Source organism: Battus philenor, unplaced genomic scaffold, assembly GCF_028537555.1.
Source record: "Battus philenor isolate CCGP_79_NKW_IND1 unplaced genomic scaffold, ilBatPhil1.0.hap1 SCAF_31, whole genome shotgun sequence".
Classification (NCBI taxonomy): domain Eukaryota; kingdom Metazoa; phylum Arthropoda; class Insecta; order Lepidoptera; family Papilionidae; genus Battus; species Battus philenor.
In genome coordinates, this window is record NW_027181695.1 from 169,026 (window position 1) to 175,025 (window position 6,000).

Consider the following 6,000-nt stretch of genomic DNA (forward strand, 5'->3'; position numbering starts at 1 on the left):
GTTTTCAAGATGTATTGCCAGATGTTGGACAGCAGGATCTCTTTCGTGGATGGGAAAGCTGAGAATATGCCAAATAGCTTCATTGCTGCTAATGTATCTGCCCATTTGGTATCGTGCTATTTCGTCATTTTTATTAATGTTTTGTACTTCAAATATGGCCAAATCACTGCCTTTGTTTACATAATTACAAATATACTTAATTGATTTAACAGAACTGCAAAGCTCAACATTGATATGAGCTTTGTAAGTTTTTGAAAGTAGTGGTGAGTATGGTACCACCCACTCATTATCAAACTCAACTTGATTTGGAAAGTTCGGCAGTCGCATTGTAAATGTGTGGCCACCATTCTCAGTACTTCTGCGGCGATACTTTGGATAACCATCAATATCCGTGATCGTGTCATTCGTATGCGGCTTTGGGAAGTTTTTTTTACATTTTCCATTTTCCATGCACGGTGACGTCATGTTGAAAGCACCGCATGGCCCATGGATCATGTGTTTGGTGACAATATCAAGTAATTCTTGATCAATTAATGGGTCTGGAATTTCGGCTGAAATTATTTGATCGATTTCTTCAGGACGGATTCTATCTTTAAGCCAAACCAAAATGTGGGCATGAGGCAAACCTCGCTTTTGCCACTCTATCGTATACAGCCAACAACGTGTGATACCAAAAATTGAATATTTAACAATAAAATCAATTAAGGATTTCAATTTATTTTAAACACACGTGCAGTTAAATCATGACGATGAATGGCTTGTTGTCCTGGCAATAGTAAAGTTTGTATCTCTTCCCAATTCGGATTACATGTGAATGTAATAAATAAATCCGGTCGGCCGTAATGACGTACGTAAGTCATCGCATCTTGCATGTATTCCTGCATGTTCCGTGGACTGCCGATGTAGCTTGAAGGTAAAATGAAAGCATTACCGATGTCATTGGGATTTAAATTTCCATCGATGTTTCCAGCAACAGCATCTCGTAAGTGAATATATTCTTCCGATCGTAGTTTTGCCTGATTAAATCGAAGGAATCGCAAGCGTTCGCTTTCAACCTTAGCATACATATCAACAATGTATTGATGGAACAGCTGACGATATCGAAGGATATAATTGTCTTGATGTTGTCTAACCATTATTCGGTGTGCGTAGTGGTTCATTGAGCTAACTTTATTATTTCTGTAATCACCTAAAAAAATAAAAAATAAAGTGCAATACGAAATTAAATCAATACATATAGTAAGAAAGTAAACGGATAATTGTCAAATTTACCGGTATTTGGATCATACTGTTTGATATTAAGGTGATATTAATTATATAAAAATATCAATGGATATTGTAGTGCGTCATATGAACGTTGTAGATCCGAAATCGTACTGATAGTGTTGTCTCTGTATACCATAGATTATATATATCGTACGACATATCAGACGAAAATGAATTATGAGATGATATTAACCTCGATGCACCATAGTGCGCTAAGGCTTTTTCTAGAGTGGAGACCACGAACCAACAAGCGTATGGAAGGATGTGCACCCACTAGGTGGACACACAACAGGTTTAGTAAGATCCTTGGAAGATGCTGACAAGCTACTTCCAACCAGTCCAGTTGGAAATCTATGTCAGTGGCATACATTAATTAAGCAGTGGATGTCTTACAGCTATGATTGTGATGATTGAACCACATATTGCCTCAAAATCTCCGTTGCAGGTCTCTGGTGATCTGGGTAACCAAGTATACAAAGTGCGACGATACTTGAATCTACCATTAGTTTATGGGTTTATGTTACATTACGTTAGCTTCAACTTAAGAAGTACTTCAGAAGGTTCCTACACTGTTGATGTCCTTTCGTAATTTCATTGTACCTGTAACGTATCCGACGCATTAGTGAAAATCATCGACCTTACCCGACCGAAAATGTCGTCGACCGCAAAGGATTAATATCGCAACAACATTTGCCATCGATTGCCGCGAAAATGAGTACACACTACAACTTTTCATATAACGATGAACTAAAATTAACGCAGATTTTTAAAAATTGTAACCGTATTTTTGGCAGACTCCGTATGTATAATTTAATATTCATGGTCATTTTGTTAACATAAATAAAAAGCCAATTCATTTGCTTTGTGACAAAAATTAAATACATCTTCCTTTTTGAATTATTTAATAGGGTTCCACTTTCAAAAATGCTATACTGCGAAAGCGCCATCTGTTATTGACTCGTCTCGTAACAGGTCGTACAGATGTTTTCGTTACACTTTTTAGCGACATCTAGAATATTTTAAAAAAATAGTTGCATTCTTAATCTGCGTACGGAAGGAACGTCGTCTATTACACGAGTCTCTATTATTATTATACATTGTATTAGTTATGCAATATACGATAATTTTATTCATTATTAATATTGTATATAAAATGTATATAAAATTAACAGCGGTTTATTACTGCAAGAAAAATAAGAAAATATATCTGTGAATAGATTGTTTTTATTACATTTCCATACAAATTTTATAAGTCCATATTACATTTGAATGTTTAGAAACTTTAACATTACATTAATAAAGAATAATTACAAAAGTTGAAGTTTTTTATGAGTACACTTCTACCCGGAACGTTCGTAAAACATTTGTTATTGTCGAAAGTTGGAATCCCAAGAAATAACCCAGGTTTTTTGTTTATATTTCACTAAGCTGTAAAATGGAAAGGACGATAGTTCATTTACTTAAATACATTATGACGATTCCTGTGAGGTGGTACACGACAAAAACTAGAGAAAACAATGAATGGAGAAAAGAATACATTTCTTTGAAATAATAATGACGCTTACTAGCTCACTCTTGCTTCCCGTATACACTAGTAGTAAAATGCATAAAAAATATTTTCTATGCTCGCTCGGTGGAAACTTGTTTATAAGTACGTATATGTCGAAAAGTTAAAATAGCAGTAACACAAAGTATAACCATAAGAAGTTAGCTTCATTTTCAAGCTGTGTGTTCCTAGTGAAAATAATTACTCTTCCGCGCAAAGGATGATTAGGTCCGATTGTGCTTTCACTTAAATAAATGTAAATCTATCGTTATACAGCATCAAATAAAAAAAAAATAATAAAAAAGCATACATTAGTAAAGTTATTGTATTGATTGTCATTTTTGGTATAAAAATGACAATTATCAGGTGTCTCTCGTTTAATTCTAATTTGTACATGATTAAAAATGTATAATTACGTATAAGAGATTTTTTTACTTGGCTTAGACAGCTGCCCAAGTAACATTTGCAAAAAAAATTGCGGGTCTAATGAGGCAGGGCGCAGAGGGCGGGAACTTTGCCTAAAACCACTTTTAGCTGTCGAGTACCGTGCGGAGCCTCGGAGCAGAGGTAGTGTGATTGCTCTATAGACGGCAAGTTTTGTGTGGAGCTTTAGGTCGTGAGACTTTCATACTCTTTGGTTCAGTTTATCAAAAGCAGCAGCGGCTTTTGCGATTCGCGCAGATATCTTTGCAGATTCTCCATACTGTCAGCCATAAGGCAAACATCGTCTGCATAAAGAATTTACAGCACAGAGGTCTGATGGACTTTATGTTTTACTCTGAAATGGGTAAGGTCCTGTACACTCTTGTCCGTGCGAACATTTAATGAAACACTATCATTGCAGTTCCTAAGGGCATCCTTCATAACCGCAGCAAAGTATGTAGCAAATAGGGTTGGAGCCATTACACAACCTTATTTCACTCCGCTTGTTACATTAAACTCTTCTGTCAAGTCATTTTCGTGGCATACACGGACCATCATGCCTTCATGAAATTGACGCATTAAATTTACGAACTTCAGAGGACATCCTTATTTATCGAATACTGTCCAAAAGGCAGATCTTGGTACGCGATCAAAGGCCTTTTCCGGGTCCACAAAACACATGTAGAGGTCACAGTGTTGCTCGAGGCTTTCTTCTTGTAATTGTTTGACAACAAAGATGGCATCAACCGTCCCTCGATTCGGTCTGAGACCACACTGGGTATCGGGAAGGAAGCTTTCAGCTAACGTATATAGGCGCTTGTTGATGGTATGCGCCAGGATCTTGCCAGCTATTAGATATATATATTAGATATATATAGATTTGAATATATTTTAAAATCAGGTTTTGCGCTTAAAAATTTGGTGCTGCGTCTTATTGGTCTGGTTGGCAGCGTCCTGCTTGGATCCAGGTGCTGGAGACGTGACGCCTTCCTTCCTGCGGTGCTTGCCCTGGAATTCGGAAAACAATACAGCATTGCTGATTATTTTCAAAATAAATATATATCACCTAAATATAATCTTTTAATATTTTTTTATATCGCTTACACTGTTGTCCAAGAGATATTTGCAGATTAGATTAGAGGGCACTTTGTCTAAGACCTTTTTTACGGTGGAGAAGCTCAAGGGCTCCTTAGGAAGCCTTAACTTGGTCAGCTTGTGATGTGTTACATCTTTGCCCTCTATTATTAACTCAATGAATATTTAAATTACAAGAATCCTGTAAGTACATTTAGTCTATATCTGACAGAGTGTACATACATAAGTCACAATTATTATTTAAAAAAAAAGTGTTGTTGAGTTTCCTGTTCATCTCGACAATGACACCTTGCAAATCAGAGTAGAGCCAAATATATAAAAAAAATAATTGATCATCAATAAGAGACCTGATAAAAGTTCCAATATTGAGTAAATTAACTTTATCTTTATTTTTAAGTCATTGTTTCACGTGGATTTTCATTCTTATAATATGTTTGACAGATAAAGTAAGTTAAGCTAATTTACTTGATCGGTCACAGGTAATCCGACGGCTTGCAGCTTTTAAATGTCAATAGGTCAAAAGCGACCATCACTTCACTGAAAAGAAATGTGGAAAAAAAAATTAAGAGAAAACATAGGGCCAGCTTACTAGTGGATAATAAAATCTCTGATAGCCTATTAGGAATTTATGATAATAAATGAAACGGATTCGGAGCCTTAGAAACACGCAGTGTCGTGGGGGGTCGAATCGAAGAAAAATGTCATCGGATACTTTAGCTGTCAGATAGCGTTACATTGTCTTAACTTTGTAATGGGCTCTTAATAAGATAAAAAGAATAGCAATTATCTTGTTTACTTGTAACTGTAATTTAATTTTTCCATTTTGTTATTCATATATGTATATAGAGCGCTTCATACAGCATAATGAACAAAATATTTATTACACGATATAACGTAAGGGCTAGTAAAAAGTATTGGTCCGTCATTTCCGAATTAAAAAAAATGATACAACGTATTTCAAAGAGGTCACTTTATTTATTGATGACATTTTTATATTTCTAACTGATCTAAATAGCGTCAAACTCGGGAAATTTAAAGTAACTGAAAGTTAAAAAAATTATGAAAAAAATCTGACCATCCCGGAAATTTAAGGCGAATCGTCTGACTCGAAGTTCAAAAATAATTACAAGTTAAAAAAAAAAACAAACTGTCAAACGCGGGAAATTCAATGCGACTTGTCCAATGCGCGAAGTATAAAAGTAATATATATCCACATATGTTATATATATTTATATATTTATATATATATAAATTAACAAAGTAATAACATGCGAACTTCAAAAGTTAATTGTAAGAAAAAACAGGTAACAACAAATAAAATGGACAACCCACAGGGACATCATGCCCCGTGCGAGTTGTCTTTTCCTGTCATTATTGACTCATGTTTTGCACCTGTTTTACTACACGCGCACTCGCTGATCAACTAATAAAAAACACCGGCTGCCAATCTAAGAACGTTCCACATAACATGCAATAAAATAAGGATATTCGCAGTTGCATTCAAATAAATAAACAATAATTTCGCAAATATATGTACAGGTGTCCGCAAGTGCAGTCAAACAAAATTTCAATGTTTCGTCACCGCGCTGTGACATGACGCTCGTACTGGCGTTGTATTGTGCTGTAATGCCTTAATTAAAGTTCTCATTGTAAAAATTGACGATGCGCAG